The following is a 23,338-nucleotide window of genomic DNA, read 5'->3' as shown; positions in this document are numbered from 1 at the left end:
GAAAGGAAACATAAAATGATGAGGAAGGTAGAAAAATACCCCGGATGATAGAAAAAAAAAATGCTGGTATTGAGAAAGAAGAGATAGTAGGGGTAGAAAAAGTCACAATTCGAACACACAATAGAATCGATTTAGCAGGACTGATATTTTCAGCCAATAGAGCCTCCAATTTAGTATAGAGCCTGGATAGGGGGTGGATCGGCTTCTTTCATCCAGAATCTATCACCCGATTGGGTATCTGACTACTCCAATAACGCCTGCTCATGAAGATGGGTACCCTAGTTTTTTTTTTTTCTTCTCCTTCACAAAGAACAACCTACACATCTGTGATGATTCGAATGAGTAGGAAAAGGAGAGGGCAAAATTAGGATTAATAAAAAAATAGAAAAAATAGGATTAACAAAAAGGAAAGAAAAAAAAAAATTTGAACACACCAAGAACAATCCGTTATCGTCTGGTATAAAAAAAAATCATTTTCCCCCCCTCTCCTTTTAAATATTCTTTAGGGAGATGCGTAAATTTTAATTATTGATCGAAGAAATTTAGTTGTACACGATTAAAAAAATTGGTTCATCGTACGGTACCGTAATATCAATATGGTACCTAAAACCATAATACGGTGCAACTTTACTGCTTTAGATTAAATTAAATCATGTTTTCATTCAAGTTGAACTATTTTAAGATGATTAAAAAAAGAGAAATTTTCCATTGTGGTTGTCTTAGTAATTCTGAGATCTGTGGGAAATTTTGAGATGAGGAATTCAAATGGCGTTGGTGTTAGCGAGAACCCTAACACTATGTAAAATTTCTCTAATTAATTCAAAATATATTAAAGTTACAGCAAATCTGATGGATTTCATGGTTCAACACGCATATAAAAATTCAATAAAATAAAATTGGTTAAGTTTTTACTTTTTTATTTTTCATTATTATTTTTTTTTATCCTCAATCACTTTTAGAAATGTGCAAAATTGAGCCTACGATTTAGTATAGGGGCGATAATTGTTAGTGAGTAAATTTTAAAATGGATTGAGAGTCGAACTTGTGATCTTTTATTTTCATAACACTGTTAGAAATTGTGGGCATGCTGAACTGTAATATTGTTCAAATATGCTGCAAATTAGAGAAGGAGTTGAAATTAATACTAATTCTTGAAACTTCATTAAACGATAATGCGATTCAAATCAAGCGGAAATATGATTAGTTTACATCTTATTTAAGATGCAACATATTTTTACAATAATATGCTTCCTAATCAAATAATATGTCTAAAATAATATGTTCACTAGCCTCGTAAAACATTTACATTTTCCTGGTTACAAATCGTAAACAAATTAAAAGAAAAAAAATTACAAATAAACTAAATTTAAGATGCATGCAACTTGATTATAGTATAAATATAGTATTGATTATAGTATAATATAGTATAAATATTGATTATAGTATAAAAATTATTGAGATAGTTTAGTCTTTTTAAAAAAAATACCAGAAATTATCTCGATTAAAAAATATGAATCTACATTAAAGTAAAGAATTCCTATAACAGCCCGTTGTGGGACAGGGGGTAATGGAGGTTAAGACTTCATAATTTCGTGACCTTCGGCATGATTGTGGCAACGTGGTCATAGTACGTACCGACCGCCTTTACTTCCCAGATGAGCTGGTACGAGTCGATTTGAAGCTGGATGAGCTTCAAGCCGCCACTGGGTAACGAACAACAAACAGTTCCGTATGAAACTACAGTATTATGTTTTATTCTTGGTAATGCGTACAAGCAATGAAGAAAGAACAAAAAAGTAAAATAAATATCGGTGTTGCCATGTAAGAAGAAAGAAAATGTATCGCTCATGAATAGCAAGTTGCTTGTCGCAATAATACGAAAAGTCGATAAGCTTTGATCTTTTAACCTTCTGCTTAAGGCGCTTAGCATGATGAAACTATTCAGGTCCACTTATTGTACCAGCCGTATGCAAAGGGTTAAAAACTATAAAAATTTATGATCGTCAAAAAGGATCAAAACTAAATTTGTAGTCAAAGAAAAAAGTATCGATGAAAAAAAGTAATATTAGCTGACGTAGACTGATAATTCATGATCCCCCAGAACCATTGCCATTTCTTTTCTTCAATAAGGCATGATATAAAGCAAACATAAAAATTCTGCATAGTTACTCGCTTGCTAAAAAGAAGAAGATAAAAAAAGCTACAACGCAGAAATTATCTGAAACAAGTACCAAAATAAACACTAAGATCAAACTGGCGTTAAGAATATCAGATAAAAGATTAACCTATAAAAAAAAATCGTTCAACTTTTTTTATTCAACCCTCTCTCCATCCTTTAATTTACGTTCCTACTAATTTATTTTTTTTCTCGAGATAACTTGCCAAGAAGACATTTTTAGAAAATGATTCTCCGAGACACCATCCACCAGAGAATAATATAATTACGTCGAACTTTAGTAAAGAACCTGTCACTTCAGGCAACAAAAGTTTGAATAATAACGCCAAGAGAATTAAGAAAAAAAAATAGCAGAGTTTATGCAAAGATTGTCACATACGCTGTTTCTTGGCGGGACAGGATTGCTAGTTAAGCATCCCTAAAGCTGTCAAGGGAGTCACATGCACTTTCGCCAAGACTAGTAAACAAAGCTTGCCAAGAGAAAATATTCTGACAAAAGCTACAAGTAGAGGTTTGTCGGCTGACAGGTAAGGGGGGGATTGCCTAGTGTATACCTTAGATAGCCCTCTCCCCTTTAGCTTTGGATGTTGACCACAAGAGTATGCTTCAACAATAAAAGAAAGGTTGTCACAACTAGATGGGGAACTGACAAATGGTGGGGTGGGGAAGACCATGGAATGGGAGGGGCCCTTAATGGGGCGACGTGCCAACATGTCATTCAGGCGGCTATTATGTGGCCCGGGCCCCCCCAACACATCATTATCAACACTAGTAAAGAAGCAGCCAGCAGGTTGTCAACGCTTCGTGCTATTCCTGAAGTTGTCTGGATGATGGGTTGTGGGGTTGCTGCTTTTGGGGAATAATCACCAATTTTTGGTGCAACTGAATTTTGCATTTCTTGGTAGGAAACAGCTGCACTGTTTTGTTTCGTTTTTTAAGTACGGAGTGAAAGAAGTTGGAGCTGTTCCATTTTGTTTTTGAGTTTTTTTCTTATTGTTTTTCTTTGCCTTTGGCTAAAAGACTATAAGACATACTTTATGGTGTTATTAAATAGAGGCGAAAATTTGTGTGTTTTCTATATTTGAATGTTTTAAGGCCTATTGCATGCTGGGTAATTTGCAGCTGCAAAGACGTTTTGAATGATGGCAATAAGAATATTTTGTTTTAAATTTAGTGTTTTTTGATTTTTATTTATAGATATTTTTTAAATACATGTTTTTTTTAAAATTAAAACATATGGTTTCAAATTTAGATTTTAGTCCCTATATGGTTTAAATTTAGATTTCCCTAATTAAAATTTAGGGAAATTTACATATTTCACTTAGACAAATATTTCAAACCCGATATTTTGAGTTTATAAAAGCAGCCTCAACAGAATGCTTAAAACAAAACAAGGAAAATGTAAATAGTTTTTAAAAACTTCGTGTTTAATCCTTTATAACTTTATAAAACATATAACTTCTATATTTAAATATAAGGGAGGAAAGCAGGTATATTGTATTTGAGAATACTTTTCTTAAAAATAGGCTTTTACTATTTTATGAAATTTTATGACGCTTCATAGTATTTAAACACATATTTTTCAAAACTGTGTTTTAATTTTTATAATATTTAACTGAAAATACGAAACGTAAGAATAACTAAACAGCTGAACTAAAATAACAATGACATTAAAAAGTTTTTAAAAATTCCAGAAAAAGTATTTTATTTAGTTTTTAAAACTTAAGAGAGCGAACGAAAGCAAAGTAAGTAAATAAATAAATGAACCAGTAAATAAAAAAATTCGTAAAGCATTTTTACAGCAAAAATATTTTTTAGCAAAAACAATGTCATATTTTCATGTAATGTTGAATAAAATAATAAAAGAATAAGCACTATTAAAACTGATTTCATTGTTATGAATGAAAAATTTTAGAGCAAACATAAAAAAAACTGTAGTATATTGTATAATGAACAAACACAATATTTAATATTGTTGGCAAGTTACAAACGATACGATATAGAAAAACCTTATTTTGCATTTGATAGTTTTTAAAAATTGAGTTGATTAGCCAGGGTATCTAAAAACATAAATTGAATAATTAAAAGAATATTTTTTGCAAATTTTACAAATGAAAGATGCACTTATAAAATTAAGTAATATTAAAATATTTACTTAGTAAAATTAAATGCATTTTTCATAAAACATAGCACTAAATAAGAGACCTTGATGCAATATAACGGTTTCGGGAAAAGAAAAACTAAGATATTCTGGTAAGCAATGTAATGTTTCCGTGCTGTTATCTTAGAGAGACTCTCAATAAAGGACCTATCTGGAAACAATATTGAAAAACAGTTAGGTGGAAAAATATTTCATTGGAAAAAGTGTGATTTAACACTACAGTTAAGTAGTGGGCCAACTCCATTTTGTTTTCAGTTAATCAGTTAAAAAAAAGTATGGTCAAAACTACCAGAATATGGTAATTTTTACAGTGTTTCTAGAACTATGGGAAGACCAAAGAGCTCAGCAATTTCTGACGAAGCGCTCTGCCAATGACTTTTGGTAAATTTATCAATAAAATATAATTTTATTACAGTGTTGTAAATGTGGCAAAAATTGTAAACAAAAATAAAAATGAATGATTACTAAATTAAAGAATAATTAAGTATTAATAATCATTAAATTTATTTTACTCTTTCACTTCGTTTCACTTCGTGTTAATTATTAACTGTAACTTGGAAAACCTGAATTTCCGGTAAATCGTTACCATATAAAACAGAAAAATTACCAAATGAATAGTTTAAATACCAAATGATAGTTTAATAGTTTTGGTGTTAGTTTTATCACCAAAAATATTATTTTTTTTTAATTTTTCATCTTCCAAATATGGTTTTTACTACGCAAGTAAGGTAACTTCACAAGAATTTTTTTTTCCTCCGTGTTGATTTTGAAACAAATAGCTCTAAATTTTTATGAGTGTATTGTTTTTTATTTTTTTTTCTAATTCGCGGTCTTCTCTGTTTTGCCGCAGAAAAAAGCTGGAGGTATACTAGTTTAAGAATAAAGTAAAACTGACTATGAGCGTTAAAGTAAGACTAAGTCCTACTTTGTGTAATAAGTGGATTTTGACCCATATTAAAATAAGGCCTTTAAATTTAGATAATAATGATTTTTAAAAAAATATTCGGTCTTCGCTTGTTCACTACTTATGACTGATTAAAGATTAGCTTATACAAATAAGGATTAATAATGTTGATCTCATAAATTTCTACTACTTAATATTTCATTCGACTACTCTCCTGACTAAACTACCTGGGATATATTAGTCGGATTGCGACTATCACCCTCCTCATATTTTGAGAATCAAGAATGCAAATATTTTATTTTAAAATCGTTGTTGAACAGCCGACCTAATTTATGGGATTACGACTACTAAAGTTCAATTTCGTAGCCTTGTAATTTTGAGCCCAATCCAGAAGACAAGGGAACTCCTGACTCATGTATTGGGCGAAATTTGCCTTCGAGGAGGACGTTTTGGTTGAACTAACCTGCATTTGCGTTACATGGAGAGGAAGAATACCAGAGCCTCCCACGGTTAGCCTGACGGCAAAGGGACTCTAATCCATGATCTGTCTACCACTGAGGATATTTCACGTCAGCACTGTGGTTGGTGCAAGCCGGATGCGAAATTTGTATCGACCAACCATCGCAGGGATTCGAACCTGGTTCGCCTCGTTGGAAGACGAGCACATATTTGATCCCCTGAGCCTTGATGGCTCAGGGGAGCAAATATGTCTGAAAAAAGTATACAAATTAAGAGTAGTGCCTTTTTGAGCCTCATTTCGGGGCTCAAAATATTATCGGCATAAATTAATTAGCATATTTAAGCTTAGGCTTCCGTACCATTTAGGTTGATTCCCAGTAAGTAAAAATCGAATTGTTAGATCAAAAGTTATTTAAAGTGTCCGTTTTTTTCTCTTTCTCTGAAAAATTTAGCTTTTTTATTGTGTTAGGTTTGTTTCTTTACACATTATTTTTTACGAAAAACAGAACCACTTGTTTAAAAGTATTTGAGTCAATATCTGGAATTTCTTAAGCCAACTTTTACACTTCAGGTATTCAAAATTTTTTTCAGGTTTTAAAATAATTCTTTCTTTTTTTTTCTTCCTCTTTCTAATCTATCCTTCGAAAATGTAAAACTTGTTTTGATAAAAGAACCGCCAAATTGGCGAAAGTCTTTTTTTGTTTTTGATCTTTCAAGAATGCACTGGCAACCATTCAGCTGAGAGCAACATCTGAATTTGAGTAACGATTCTTGCAACCATTTTTTCGTATTTATTATAGTCTTTCATGGCTATTCTTAGCCTTTACCTGCTTAGGCAAAGTGGTGTAAGGACTTAGCTATGCAATAAAACTTTATTATTTAGTTTCTTTACGTTCAATATTGTTTGGTTAAGTCATGTTTACAAATATCTTGTCCACAATGTATGGATACCCAACTATGTAAGAAACCACGACGAGCAATTAAAATATAATTTCTGCAAAAAATATGCCATAATTATAATTTCTTCTTTTTTTTCTTAAGTGCATTGATATTATTATCATTATCATTGTTTGAAAAATGCTTTTAAAGGGTCTGCTATTTTAAAATTTTGATAAAAAAACATCTTTTAAAATTTAATTTTATTCTAATTATTGTTGGTACTGTTAATATTATTATAAAAACTGCTTTACAAAATTTGCCAGTATTTTGAGTTCATTGTCCTTAAAGCAAAAGTCAAAACTCCTTCAATTAAAAAAGTTGCCATTAATCCATGGAAATTAAAAAAGTTGGATTTTTAAATCTATATTGACCAGTTGTAACCCATGAGCTTTAAATAATTATTATAATTCTTATAACTATCAATAATATTTAAAAAAAATTAACTTTGTTGTTTTTGTAATTATACGAAATATTTCAAAGGAAAAATGAAATTCAATCGAATGAAATATACTAAATAAGTGTGATTTTTGGAAATAGAATTTAAAATTTCCATTTACGAATTAGCTATTTAATTCGAAAGTTTCGCTTAGTTATATACTATTAAAATGTTTTCTCAATTTTTACACCGGATTCAAACATTATTGTGTAAATGTTGAGATATTTAAATGATTATATGAAATCTTTAATGAATGTAATATATTGCTTACCATATATTTTTTGAATCCTTTATTAGTGTAACTATTTATTTACTTAGCATATATTTTGTTTTGTTTACTTAGCATATATTTTTTATTCATTGAATTTATTGTTAGATATACTCTGCAGAATTGTATTGAATTTTTTTTAATAAGAAAGCGTTGTGATATTACGTAAACATATTTCTAATAAATTATTCTGAAATAAATAATATTATCTCCCTATAAGTTACAAGTTACGCAAAACTTTTTCAAAATTTAATTTTTTTCTCAAATTTAATTATTTTTATTTTTATAGTTTTTCCTTCAGTTAAAGAAATTGTCTTACGTATGCATTGCTCATACATTGCATTTGAAAATAAAATGCAAATTTCAAACCCTACTTCCTCTATTATTTTACGCAATATTTGAAAGCTCCATAATTATTTAATTAGTTAATTATTATTATTTTTTAATTTTGTAACTCCGTATAAAAGTACGATGATCATTAAGAGATAAAGATAAAGACATGTGTTGTTTATAAAGCACTATATAATGTAAAGTGCTGTGTATGCAAAATAGTTACCACAAGTCACTGTCGTTCTGAATTTTCGTGCAACGTTTCCCCGAGTATCTTACCGGTATCCTACTACGAACAAGAGAAACTCCTGTAATTGGAGAGTTCGACTCTAAATATATGCAGGTATTAGCGCCTGCATACGCTGAGAATGAATCTGCAGGGGAGAAGAAAAAAAAAAGAAGATAAAGCAAGAGAAAAATACTTTTTCTTTCCCCCCTTTTTTTAGTTACTCATCGATTTTTATGTTCGGATCCTTTTTTCTTCTTTTTTTTTTATTAGAGCTACCCATATTCTACTTTTTTCTTCAGAGAAAGGAAAAGTCGATCCTTATTTTTTTTTGAAAATGTGACCCGGGATGTTTTTAGTTTTGATTGGTTACTCCAACACTTGTTTTGAAGGGTCTTTGCTTTAAATATTTTTATTTCTGTAATTTTATTTTTATTTAAAGCTGGTGTTTTTCCTCTATGACTTAAAAAGAAAGGTCTTAATAGAAAGGCTGTAAAACAAAATAATATTTCGAAAAGAGTTGCTATTTAAAATAACTATATATATATATATATATATATATATGGGTGATTCTCACGAAGCTGTCTCTTGCTCCAAAATCTAATACTATAATACTAAAAGAACTTTTTTTAAAAGAATATTTTTAAATAGCATTGCTGTTAGTATTTTAAAATGACTTTGCACTAGCATTGACTGTTTTGTATACTTAAAAAATTTTATTGAATATCAAAATGTCATTTTCCTGGCATGTCCCAAACAANATATATATATGTATATATATATATATATATATGTATATTCTATTAATAGTTACACAACCACTAAAAAAATCAATTATAATAATTCAATAGTTTATTTGTTTAAGTTTAAATAAGAATTTTAAATTTACACGTTCTTACGTCTGTTAATTTCCTTGTGTATTCAATACAAATGCTCGAAATATTGGTAATGATGTCATTAGTTTTCTTGCCCTCCAATATCTCTAGCACCTCTAAAAAGAACATATATAAGCCTTACTTCATCTCAAACTTTCAAACAGTAACACTAAAATATGATTTACATAATATGTGATAAAATTTAGTAATTTTTTCATGATGCCTTAGAGCAGTATGTACGGTGATGAAAACTATCATCTTGTAAACCAATATTTTCGGTGAACAGTTGCTATATGAATAGAAAAATTACCAAATGAAGAGTTTGAATTCCATACATATTGGTTTTTATTACCGGATTTAATTATTTATTCATTTTTTTGCCAATGTCGTTACCATACAGTACGGTAATTTTAACTGGATTTTTTCTCCGATTTTACTCTTGTAAATAAATTGTTCGAGGTACATGAATTCAAAACTATAATTGAGTGCAGAAAAATCATTTATCCAGAAAATACATTTCTATATCACGCAAAAATAATAACTGATAATATGCACATTCGTACAATATTTTACTAAATTATTTTTACAGTATTCTTACAGCTTTTGTTTGCTATACTCTCAGAAATGTTGATTTAACTCTGAAACATAATATCAGTGTTTTCAATCATAATATCATTAAATTAAACTATGTTTCTGTTCGATTCATACTATTGTATCGTGTAACCATGCTTATAAAATGTACAATAATACTCTTCAACTTAGAACCAAATCAATGTGGCCACAATTTTATACTATGTTAGAGTTCAATATTCTCAAAAATTTTTAAAATTACACACGTATGATGTAATTTCAATCAATTTATTTTATGATATATATGATATCTGAATGATCTAATATTGTATGATATCTGAAAGAATCATACAATATTATAAACAAAAATATTAATTAAGTTTTTATTAATAAATGTTAACATTAATAAATAATTAAGTTTGTTTACTTAAAAGTTGAGAAGCCTTTTGATTCATCTTGAAAGTAATCTTTTATTCTTTAGCAAATAAATTTAAAGAACATTTTATCGTAGTTCAAAAATTCTCCATGTTTCAGCACTTAAGCTTAAAAAGCAAGCACTTCAGCATATTCAAAAAATTGATACATGGTCTGAAACTTTTTTGTCCAAACCACTTGAAATAAAGGAAAATTTTGATAAAATTCCAAGGCTTTTCTCCATTCAAGGAAATATAAATATAAAAAAAAAATCCTTGAATCCGATCCAGCGATTTTATAGAAAAGTGATTTAAATGAATCGTGAAAAGTTAAAAGCATTCTTTTGGAAACCTTTTCACCTTTGGGGGAACCATTAAAGGAGAGAAAGTCACAACTTATCGTCATTAAACTTTTAAAGGTAGACTTTTTGGCGATCTTTCAAAGGGTTACTGGAGATAAAAGTGTGATTTATACTCATGGAAAATGTTCGAAAGTCGAAGAAATTTATCACCTCATCTAGCCTTATTCACTGTCTATGAAATGAGATTTCTGAAAGTTTGGAAAAAAGTCATTTAAAATAAAACTTGAGTTTAAAGAGAAAATAGGTTTTTTTGAAAGATTTCTGCGATTTGAAAATCAAAGACATTTAAAATTTTATACCCTTTCTTCGCTTAACGTAAACTGTACTGTTTTCAACTGCTATCTTAAACTGTATTATTTTTTCTTTTTCTTTTTAAAACCAAGCATAAAGAATCTCAAAATAAAATATTACAGATACTTTTGTTTTTCAAATTCTATTGATGGAAAGTGCAAAAGACGCACGAAAAAATGAAATTAAATAAGTAAATAAATAAGACTGCAGAAATATTCGTTTATAATAGTTTTTTAAGTTGGACGTAACAAATAAAAACAATGATTACAGCTTATCTTTTTTATTTCTGAATAAAAATCAGCTAAAATAAAAAACTAAAAATTACAAGTAAATGTATATGTTCTGCAATCAACTTCACGGAATATTTTTAAAATGGTTGTAAAAATGAATAAGTCGTTAGAAACCACATTTTTTGTGTCAAAAATTAAAATTTAAAATTGAATAAAAGCCGAATGAAATAAAACGATTTTTTCCAGGCCAATTACAGCAAAAGTGAAATTTAAGCGATGAGAACAAAGTTATTTAACTTTGTTTTTAATATGATTAATAGAATTTCAATATTCTTCAGTTTTTATCATTAAAAAATTAATTCATCAGACAGTTTTCAAAAGTGTTTAAAAGCCCGTCCAAAAAACATTTGCATTTTCCATGATATTTAATTTTAGAATTTAAGACTCAAAAGACTGATTTTTTAAATTGAAAAATGTTATCAAAATTAAGAAGAAGTTATCGTATCATAATATCTTTCATAATATTTTTCATAATATTTTCATAATATTTTCACTTAATTATAAATAATATATTTGTGATCAAAATACATGCGGCATATAATTTCTTAAAAACCAGCATAATTTTTTATAAATATTTATATAAAAATTATAATAAGAATTTTAAAAACTATCAGATGAATTAACTTTTTTCATACATTTGTTGATATTTTGAAAATAATTAGAAGTTACACAGCTATTATGAAAGAGCTCAAAATTATCTAATCATCGATACGTCTAAAATAAAGATAATATAAATAATTCTTAATAATAATAATATTAATGTTTTTTTGTGATTTTTAAATTATTGAGCTTTAGAGCTGAAACAGATTTACAGTTATTTTTGTAACCTATTTATTATAAATTTTTAAACTTTGTACTTTGATATATATAATACTTTATAGAAATACTTTACAGCTATTTATTATAAATATTTGATAGAATAATTTTCAGAAGTTTCTTTCTAAGCACACAGAACTTATCTTTAAACACTCAAGAGTCAAACAAATTTTGCCAAATCACATCAACTCCTAAGTAGCTATATTTGTTCACGACTTCACAGCCCTGATTTTTCCCAATCGAAAACCGAATTGTGCTTTAAACTGTTTACAATAATCTAGATTTGACTTTAAAGTTAGAAATAAATTTTTTGTTATCAATAAAAAAGAGCGCTTTTAAAATTTTTGTTACGTCAAACGGTTCTAATGTTTTTATTAATCATGCATATCATCTAGAATTATTGCATATGTGTTATGATTCTTGGATATTTTTCTCGATGCTATATTTATTGCATATTTTTCTGCGCATAATAATTATTACATATTTTTGTTTATGTTATGATTATTGCAAGTATTTCTCTGTGTTAGGGTTATTGCATATTTTTCTTGTTATTATAATTATTGCATGTTTTTCTTGTTATTATAATTATTGCATATTTTTCTTGTTATTATAATTATTGCATATTTTTCTCTACGTAATAATTATGGCATATTTCTGTTTATGCTAAGATTATTGCATATGTTATGAATCTTGAATATTTTTCTCGATGACTATTTCTTTCTAATTATTTCAAATGATTCTCTTCTTAATAATTATTGCCTATTTCTGCATTTCTGTTTATGTTACGATTAATGCGCATTTTTCTCTGCGTTACGATTCTTGCATACTTTTCTCGTTGTTATAATAATTGCATATTTTTCTCTACTTAATAATTATTGCATATTCCTGTTTAGGTTATAATAATTGTCTATTTTCTCTACGTAATAATTATTGCATACTTCTGTTATGATTATTCCATGTTTTTCTCTGTGTTATTATTGCATACTTTCCTTCCTACCATGATCTACAAATAACGTTGCATAAAATATGTTTACTTTTTCAATCATAGGAGTTATTCCCATCACTGGGTGATCGCTGATTTTGTTCGCAATCATAATTATTTACGATGTAAATAAATATTTGTTTTTACCATATTCATGAGACACGTTTGGGCAAATGTATTTTAAAACATTCAGTTCAATGTTCTAAATTTTTCTCATATGCAAATTTAGGAGCGCATATCTATTTTTATAGTAGCATCTGATCCATTTGATTTTAATGCACGAACCGGAAAAAGAAATCATAACAATAGCGCATCCGAAGCAAAACAAATAAAACATAAGAGAATTGGTTGTCAACACTATCTTTCTGATCTATAACCAACATGAAAAAGGAAAAATAAAACAGCAGGCGCTACCTCTCGCGAAAATTCGGTTTGTTTCTCTCTTTTTACATTTCCGACGAGAGATCAGAGACTAAAAATAAGAGACGCGATTGGACGCCAAAGGCGTGATGCCATTCTCACAAATGAAAAAAAAAATGGTTCGAAACACTAGAAAAGAGAACAGAAACCTGATGGAAAGGACTCACATACATCTCTTGGCGTAACAAAAAACCCCACCGCCAACGTATATAAAACTAAACAATCAATAATAAAATAAAATAAAATGAAAAAGAATAACTCCGCATCAGGCATTATGCCTTCTCTTTGGCTCTTCATAGAATGGCAGTAGCTTTTGTACAACACAAGTTTTGACAGCTTACCAAACAGCCCCGCCGGCATATTCACCATCTCTTTTAACTCCCTTTCCTCCCTCTGTATCCAATCCCGCACCCCCGCCCTGAGCACCCCTACTTACTCCAAAATCACACATTGCTCGTTGAGAATGTAAATTAAGTTATGAAGGCAAAAGCATCACCATAATAGCGGCGGGAGAGCCCTTGCTTTTCCCCTACTTTCCTTCCCTCCAGCTTTTCTTCGTTCCCACCAAAGCAACGTGATAACGGGTCTAATTCTATTTGCTCTCGTGCCATCCTCTCCGCCAATCATCATCGAGTAGGCGGAGCAACTGCAATGACTGTTACGTAAGTGGAGTGACCCCACGTCGAGACGGTTTTCGATCCGGATTCATCCCTTGGCGCCGATCTAACCATCCGCTCGGGTTACGTGATATGGCTATTTATCGCTCAGGTTTCAGAGAAGAGTAGGGATGCTTCTTTCAAAAGTTGATTTGATTTTTGTTTCATTTCACTTAGATGTAAATTTTAGTCTTCAAATGCTCCGAATATTATTATTCACGTTGTCCTTTGTCAAAATAAAAGCAGTTTAATGCAGAGAGCATACATACTAATGTTTATCGTGTAAGTTTATTTGCGTGCAATTTAAAAGATATGCTTTTTAAAAATATTAATCAGCGTTTAAATTAATTTTATAACCCGAAGTTTTAAAATTTATAACTATTAACCATTCTCTGTCCGAAATTCGAGTTTAGCTCCCTATATTTTAGCTTTTTTTATTTTTATTTTTGTATTTTTTTTATTTTTTTCAATGAATGTTATCACGGAAAAATTTATTTATATTTTAATAAATGATGTTTCAAATTAATTTTATAATCCGAAGTTTTAAAATTTATAATTATTAACCATTCTCTGTCCGAAATTCAAATTTAGCTCCCTATATTTTGACTTTTTTTATTGTTATTTTTGTATTTTTTTTATTTTTCTCAATGAATGTTATCACGGAAACATTTACTTATATTTTAACAAATGTTTTCATTGGAAAATTTATTTATGTTTCAATAAATGATGTTTCAAATTAATTTTATAACCCCAAGTTTTGAAATTTATAATTATTAACCATTCTCTGTCCGAAATTCGAGTTTAGCTCCCTATATTTTAAATGTTTTTTTTATTTTTGTATTTTTTTTATTTTTTTCAATGAATGTTATCACGGAAAAATTTACTTATATTTTAATAAATGTTATCATTGGAAAATTTATTTATATTTTAATAGATGATGTTTCAAATTAATTTTATAACCCGAAGTTTTAAAATTTATAATTATTAACCATTCTCTGTCCGAAATTCGAGTTTAGCTCCCTATATTTTAACTTTTTTTATTGTTATTTTTGTATTTTTTTTATTTTTCTCAATGAATGTTATCACGGAAACATTTACTTATATTTTAACAAATGTTTTCATTGGAAAATTTATTTATATTTCAATAAATGATGTTTCAAATTAATTATATAACCCGAAGTTTTGAAATTTATAATTATTAACCATTCTCTGTTCGAAATTCGAGTTTAGCTCCCTATATTTTGACTTTTTTTATTGTTATTTTTGTATTTTTTTTATTTTTCTCAATGAATGTTATCACGGAAAAATTTACTTATATTTTAATAAATGTTTTCATTGGAAAATGTATTTATATTTTAATAAATGATGTTTCAAATTAATTTTGTAACCCGAAGTTTTAAAATTTATAATTATTAACCATTCTCTGTCCGAAATTCGAGTTTAGCTTCCTATATTTTAACTTTTTTTTTGTTTTTGTATTTTTTTTATTTTTTTCAATGAATGTTATCACGGAAAAATCTACTTATATTTTAATAAATGTTCTCATTGGAAAATTTATTTATATTTTAATAAATGATCTTTCAGGAGAATTATTTTACATTTCAATAAATGCTATTACGGGAAAAAATATTTTAATAAATGGGCAAACATGAGATAGTTTTTTTGTTATATTTTAATAAATGTTAAAACAGCAAAATTTATTTACAGTTCAATCAACGTAATCACGAGAAAAATTATTTATATTTTAATAACTGTTATATCATGAAAAAGAATTTATACGTGATTATTTACATGATTATTTACAAATGGTCTTGCCGGAGAATATTTTTATTTTAATAAATGTTATTGCAGCTAATGGTTGTTAGGGTCCATGAAATACCATCAAACCAATAAAATATTATTTTAATTACGTGTGTCAATCACTTTTTTATTTTATTTTACTTTATTTTGTTTTTTAAATCGAGAATTCTATCATTTATCAAAGGAGTAAATATTCTTAGTTGAAATGAATAGAAATGTTTAGTATTCCAGAATAGAAATGTTTTGCATTCAAATTTTTTTGAAGGTTGTGTAATAAATATATTAATAATTCTAAAACAATAGGTATTCATAGTGGTTATCGTTATAGTTACCATAAAAGGCTTTTAAAAGAAAAACGACAACTTTCAAATTGATTTTTTAAAAACATATATAACTCTTACTTACAGCTTTACTTTAAAAAATGTTACCACTTATATTACCAGTGCATATTCATAACTTAATTCATAAATATGCACATGACAGATATATTTAAGGAAAGACTTCTGAATAGAACTACTTTAATTAAAATAAAACAATTTATGAAAAATAGTATACGTTATTTTAAGCATTTTTAAATATAATTATATTATGTGATCGTCAAATAGGCTAAAAATATTGTAAATTAAACTTTTTCAACACAATAATTTTAAAATTCTTTATGTTAATAAAAGACAGTTTTTACCGAAATACGAACTCCTCTCAGTTTCCACTGACAAATAAATTAGCTTTTGATACTTTTATTTCAGCCTTTGCTTTGAATGATTTTTTCAATGTTTCGAGCAGTTTTCATAACATTTTTTTCATTACTTAAATAACAATTTGGCTCTCTCAATAGTCAGTGTTTTATATTATATTTTTTAAAATGGTTTAGAAATTATAAATACTTTTAAAATTATAAATACCAAAAAAAAATTTTTAAATTATAAGTACCATAAATAATAAATACTTTTTTATTTTTTTCATAAGCTTTCCCAACTAAACTGAGAAATAATATAAAAATTAGATTTTAAGTTTATTTTTTGATTTTTTTTGTATCTAATTATTTTTTTTAATTTTAATAACTATGTAATAATGTTAGGATTTGATATCAAAGTTCATAAAAGCTATTGGTTCAAAACATTTTAGGACAATATTTAAGTAATTAAAATACAGTAGTAAGGGATATTCAAATATTATGTAAGCACCCAATGGTGGTATGATTTTGAAATTGTTGAGCAATGCTTACTTATAATATGAATATCCCTTTGTTTTGAAATTGTTTTCTTATCTTTTCTTTTTTTCTTTTTTTGAAACAAAATGAACAAATAAAAATAAGAAAAAAATAAATTGAAAAAAAAATTGCACTTGAAAAATTTAAATTTTAAATAAAAATTAAATTCGGAGGAAAGAAAGTTGGAAAAAATTTCTTCAAGGAGTTTCGGCACAAATTTTATAAAATATTAAAACAATTTTTTTTAATGATATATTTGTTACTTTCTTTACTTGAATCTAATCCTAAAATAATATTACTATAGTAAAAGTAAAAACTTACAACAAAGGTGTAGTTGCAACTTTCTTACTCTAGCATTGAATAATGTTGATATTTGTTTATATTGCTGACGATGACGTGGCGGTTGAAAAATTGCCAAAAACATACTTATTAAATACATTCACTTAATTCTATTAAGCATCCGTCATATTTGAACAAACCGCAATCAAAATACTTGTATTTAAAATAAAATTCTGGGGCAAACTTCTATCAAAATTTATAGTCATTGTAATCATTCAAAAGATAACTAAAACGATAAAAATATCGTAATAGTAAAAAATATTCAAATATGTATTTAAAATGTAAACACAACCAACATGTTTGGAATGTTGGTTATAAATCACTTACAGTTTTTTTTTAAATATAAAAATATAAAATTTTGAACCATGTATACAAATTAGTTATATTTTGATTTTAATTTGAATTTCAAAAAATAACAACCATTATATTTTAAATATATTCATTTGCAGTTTTCAAACATGAAATATTAAATTCTTTAACCATGAATAAAATTATGTTTTAACTATGCTTGAAGTAAAAAGACAATCGTTATATTCGAAATATATTTAAAGTAAATTTCAAATATTGTTTCAAATATGATAAAATAAACCTTTTAATTTTCAATATATTTAATTAATGAGTTTTTATATAATTATAACTAATACTTTTCTATTAAAATATTTTATTACCTTTGGTTTTCATGACCATTATATATTTGAAATATATTTCTAATGAAGGCAATAGATAAAAAACGGCCAATGTCCATAAAAGCTGATTTGAAAAACGATTTTCTACGCCGGAAGGAAGAGTTTTTCCTGTATGGCCTGTCTTTACCGAGTAATAACTGTCGGGGAGAACACCGAGTTTTTAGTTATTGATTTGTTCAAAACTTAGTAATCCTCAAAAGGCAACAGACAGCCATTTAATTGTCATTTTAGAGAAAAATGGACATACACCGTTCTCTCCTTTGGTCTTTATGATAATATCAGTTTTTTTCCTTCCAAATAATAGATATATTTACATTTAAATTGGCAGATAAGTTTTAAATACTACAAATACATTGCCATTTTACTTTTAAATATTCTTCAAATATTATAAGATCAACTTTTAGGCCATGTTATTTTTAATACTTTAAAAATATTTTTGGAATATTATAAGATGAACTATTAAGTATTACAAATACTTTGCTTTTTTATTTTGAAATATTTTCCATTAATTAATTTTCAAGATTAATTCTTTAATACAGCAAATACATTGCTCTTTTATTTTAAAATATTTTTCAAATCTTAAAAGATCAACTTTTAGATTATGACTATAATTGTATGTATTTGAATTGATGTTTGTATGTCCATTATAAACACAACCATTATATATGAAATATATTATGTATTTTTCCCCCCAAAAGTAAGCATAATTTTTTGGAAGTATTCATAAAATAATATTTGAATTGCAGTTTGCATTTAAAATTTTAAAATAAGCTTATGTATCTGAAATAAGCTGCAATTCTTCATTCATGAAAATAAAATGTTATTTACTGTTTTTTATTTTTTTATAGTAATTTGAATTCCAATCCATATATAACAGTTCAATTACTGATCTACTTTTTCAAACAAACATTAAAAAAAAGTATAGGTTACATCTTTGCACACGAAAAAAGAAAAGAAAAAAAAAACTGTGAATGCACCATATATGTATGTTATAAAGGACCGATGCCAACTGACAGATAAATGAAAAAAAGCATAACGGAATTTAAACTTGTTAATAGAAAATCCTCATAAATTTAATAGTTTTGATAACGAAATAGCATTGGTAATTTGGCACAAAATAATAATGATATAGAAAATAATAGAAATACGCAGTAGTAATTAAAACTGAAAACAAACAACTCCTACAAAAGTGGAAAAAAAAACACCTTAAATTCGAAACTGAAAACTAACAACTCCTACAAAAGTGGAAAAAAAAAAAAAAAAAAAACAAAAATTNACCTTAAATTCACATCTTGAGTACACAATTGTATAAATTTATTTCCATACAAATCCTACAAAAGAAAAAAATATTTTAGGGAAAATATTTTGATCCTTACTTCGAGTTTTGTTAATCCTGGAAAAATATTTATGAACCTAAACGAGAAATAAAATAAAATAAAATAAACAAGGACATAGAAAAACGACGTATACGCAATATAATAATTTATTTTCTTTTCCTCCTCTATAAACGCAATATTTAAACATTTCATTAGGAATGAGCTGGAATTGCAATAAAATGAAGTATAAATGAGAAGAAAAAGAAAGAAAGAAAAAGTTAAATGAGAATCGTATAGACGGTGCTTTACTGTAATAAAAGCATTTTATCTTACGTTTTATTAAAGAACTACATATAATGACAAAATAAGGGCTATTAGAGAAAATTGTTCAAAATTCGGAATTCCGTTATTCAACTTTTCATTTTCTAAGTTTAAATTTTTAAATATTCAGATAATCTGTCTTTGACTGAAGTATAAAACGTTGATATATTTTAAAGCTAGTGAGTATGTACATAAATAATAAAATATTAATTGTTCCGTTGTGAAATTATAAACAAAACATGTAACTCCGATATTTCTTCCTTTTTTATAAAATGCAATAAATAAATAAAAATTTTGATTTCCTTTTGTTTTATTAATGCTAACATCTAAATTTAGTTTAGGTCAAACTTTTTTTAATTTTACCAATTTCACGATTTTATTTGTTGTTTTCAAATTTTATATCAGTCTCCTTTTCTTCGGTTCTTTTATTTCATTTTCAAACGAACGGGAATCTAGATCAAGTTTAGATAGAGAATTTTTTTTATTTCACTAACGTTGTGATTTTATTCGTTATATTCGAATTTCATATTTTAAATATCTTTTTATCCAGTTTGATTCAGAAATGAAATCAAATCTAAAAAATTTAATGTGAAAACTCACCTAAAGAAAACTTACCTTTTTTTCGACACTTTATTATCGAATTAAGTTATCTTTAACACTTAATAAAAATCAATAAAATCAAACATTGCGAAAAATTTTAAACTAAGTAAAAATTTAAAACAAACAATACGGAGCAGATGATAAGGAAATTTGGAGGCCCATTCACGCACCCAAATGGAATTTTTTTTATGGAATAATTTTTTTTAATGAAGAAAAAAAGCAAAAACTTAATTAATAATGCTTTTGATCACCACCAAATGAGTCGCAGCTGTTTGATATTTCAAATTTCTTTAATGTTATCTAAACATATTTTGAAACTATAAATTTCAGTTTTTTCTTACTTTTTTTCAAATACTATTTTAAAATTAAATTTCAAAAACTCAATTAAAATTAGAAAGTTATTTTAAATTTGTTTTTTTATTTTTTATTTTAACTTGTGTAATTTTTCTCATTTATTATATATTAGATTATTACTAAATATTGAATTCCTAAAAAATAATTAAAAAATTAAAACTATATAGAAGTATTTTTCCTTCAAAGCCATCAGCTTCATTTTAACCTTTCAAAGGTTTTACTTAAGTTAACTAATATGTTTGTTAACTTATTAAATGTTAGCTAACTATAACTTTTTTAAAATAATAGATCAAAAATTTGCTATTTTTAATATTTAATTATCAAGAAGAAAAAATTACTGGCAAGTTGTACAGGGCATATAAATTTGAATAAATAAATTTAGATGAATATAAATAAATATAATAAAAATTAATAAGTAAATTTAATAAAAATAAAACAAATTTAATAAAATATTTATTTAAATTTAAATAGATAAATTTAAATACATGAATTTAAATACATAAATTTAAATAAATACTGGCTTCTGAAAATAAAACTCTCCCTCTGGATAGGTTCTTTTATTATAAGGATATACGATATTTAAAATTGGGTAGACAATTAAAGTCAATATAATTTTAATTGTTTCACAATAATACAATAATGATAAAGTACAGATAAGTCACAGTTTTGCATCGCTCAAAGGGCCATCCATCTTTCATATTGAATAAAATGAAATACACGAAAATATTTCTGAAAAAAAGAGTTGAATAGTGTAGGAGTGGACATAACGGCCACTCCGATTTCAATACCGGCAATAAAAACTTACACCATATTTCTGCGCCAACAAATGCTGCCAAAAAGAGAAGGGAATAAAAAGAAGAAAAATTGTATGCCTTCAGGGGTACTTTTGAAAGCATCTTTTCAACGTAGGCGAGAGCTCATTTTTTAAGGTGGGGATGTGCCAATTTTCGACAAAAATTCATTCGACTGTTGGAAAGGAAATTCCAGCTGTTGCTGCTTTAAAGTATGTAGCACATGCACGTTTATATCATCGCAAAAAATGTTCTTATATTTGTTCGAGGGTGCTTGATATAAGGCAGTTCAACACACCCGAATAGGTGTGTCTTTACGTAGGCCGTATTGTATTGATTTCCCACGAATTCCATTAAATATTGGATTGTGTAATGAAATTAAAGAATATTATATTAACAATGTGTTTAATGCAAAGCATTGGTAAATGCTTTGAGCTAAGATAATATATATATATATATATATATAGAGAGAGAGAGAGCATAATAAATAAAAACAAAAAAACACGACGAAAATTAAGTAAAACAATAATTTTTTTTACTTTTTGCGTTCTACTTTAGTTGTTTTAATTTTTTTGTAAAATTTTTTGAGTGCTTCTCACACTATTGTATTGATATATTTTGCTTTGGCTACATTGATGCAATATTAGAAAGCACTCATTTNAAAGTAAAAATATATTAAAAAATTTACTTTTAGCATTCAAATCAAGTAAATAAAAACTTTTCAAGAAATATTTGCAAAATGTTCGTTTAAATACTATGCTAGCACCTAATAAGGTGGAGGGAGCTTGATTCCCGACTTTTGCTGTCGAAGGGAAGGCGGGGTATGAGAAATGCTTCATGCAAGAAATTAAATTAAAATTTTGTGTCTTATTTTTATATTTTTTAAATAGAAAAAAGTCACAAAATTTTGAAAAGAGCGGTGGTGGCTCAGGGGATAGATCCCAGTGATGGCTTGTCGATTCGAATTCAGCACCCGCTCACACCAAACATAGTGCTGGCATAAAATATTCTCAGTGGATGACGGATCATGGGTTAGAGTTTCCTTGCGTACACGCTAACCGTATGAGATTTTCCTGGTTTTCCTCTCAATGTAACGCTAATGCGGCTTAATTCCAACATGTCCAAGTCCTCCACGAAAGCAAACTTTCACGCAATATTTGATCCAGGAGTTCCCTTATCGTCTGGATTGGGTCCAAAATTACAAGACTACAGAGTTGAACATTAGTAGTCGCAAACCTAAAATTGGGTCGGCTGTTCAACGACGGATATAAAATTTGGGAAAAAAAATACATTTAGAAAAATTCTAAATCTAAAAAAAAAGTTAAAATTTGGGGAACGGAAAAGTTGGAAATTTTTTTTACAGGTATGTCAGAGGTCAAAAATTTTGACCGCAAAGGAATTTAGAATTATTAAGAAAATTATTTAAGTTAATCGAATGTAGCGAAAATAATCAATTTAACACTATGTATTAACGTATTAAATAATTAAATTTTTGAAATGTAAATTTTGTTACATGCAATTACATTTAATTATTAAAAATTACATTTAATTTTTAAATTTGATAATAACAATAAAATTGAAGTAAAAAACAAGGAGGATGAGACTTTTTTACTTAAGCATGGGAAAAGTTTGTAATTTGCTTAATTTTGTTGACTAGATTTGTGAAAGAATCTAATATAATTAAAGACAATCTTACGAATTATTTGAACAGCCTCAAAGGAATTTTAAAGGTTTGATGTGGACTAAGAGGCAAAGTATTTTCAATAGATATATTTATAATCTTTTTTAAAATCAATAATAATTCAATTCTACTTTATAAAAACATTTCATAAAATTAAAATATCCTTTATTTTTGATAATTTTTCGCCTTGTGGTAAAATATCAACTGTAATTTGTAAACATGTAATTACCCGGCTTCATTTAACGTTAGAAAAGTACTAGAAAAATTTAAATAAAAATCAACGTAAAGGATTGAGAAAAAAAATACTCCTATACCCAGAAACTTCCAGGGCATCCATCGTGCATTTGCATAGAATCTTTATTTATCAAACTTCTTGAATATCTTACCCAAGTATCAGAGTTCAGATATTTAAATCAATATTTTCCTCAATGCTCTTAGCTAGAATAAGAATTTCCAAGAATACCCTCTGCGCAAAAGATAATTGGAATACATAAGAATAGATCAGATAAAAGTCTCGGAATCAGGGAAAAGAGATGGAGATCTAGTTCGGAACTTCCACTTCAGCGGTTTAAACATACAAAACGAAGAACTCCTATTTGCCATACTCATTCATGTGTTGTGCCCGAGTCGTGCCAGCATGTCACCTTCATTGTCAACTGGCACAAG

General features: G+C 27.3%; 1 long non-coding RNA gene across 1 annotated transcript in view; it reads right to left on the bottom strand.

The window, feature by feature from the left end:
• Positions 1–23,338, bottom strand: part of LOC139425212 (uncharacterized) — a 123,814-nt gene that overhangs the window by 41,512 nt on the left and 58,964 nt on the right. The window lies entirely within an intron of this gene.

Source organism: Parasteatoda tepidariorum, chromosome 3 (genome assembly GCF_043381705.1).
Source record: "Parasteatoda tepidariorum isolate YZ-2023 chromosome 3, CAS_Ptep_4.0, whole genome shotgun sequence".
Lineage (NCBI taxonomy): Eukaryota > Metazoa > Arthropoda > Arachnida > Araneae > Theridiidae > Parasteatoda > Parasteatoda tepidariorum.
This window is presented reverse-complemented; position numbering and strand designations above follow the sequence as displayed.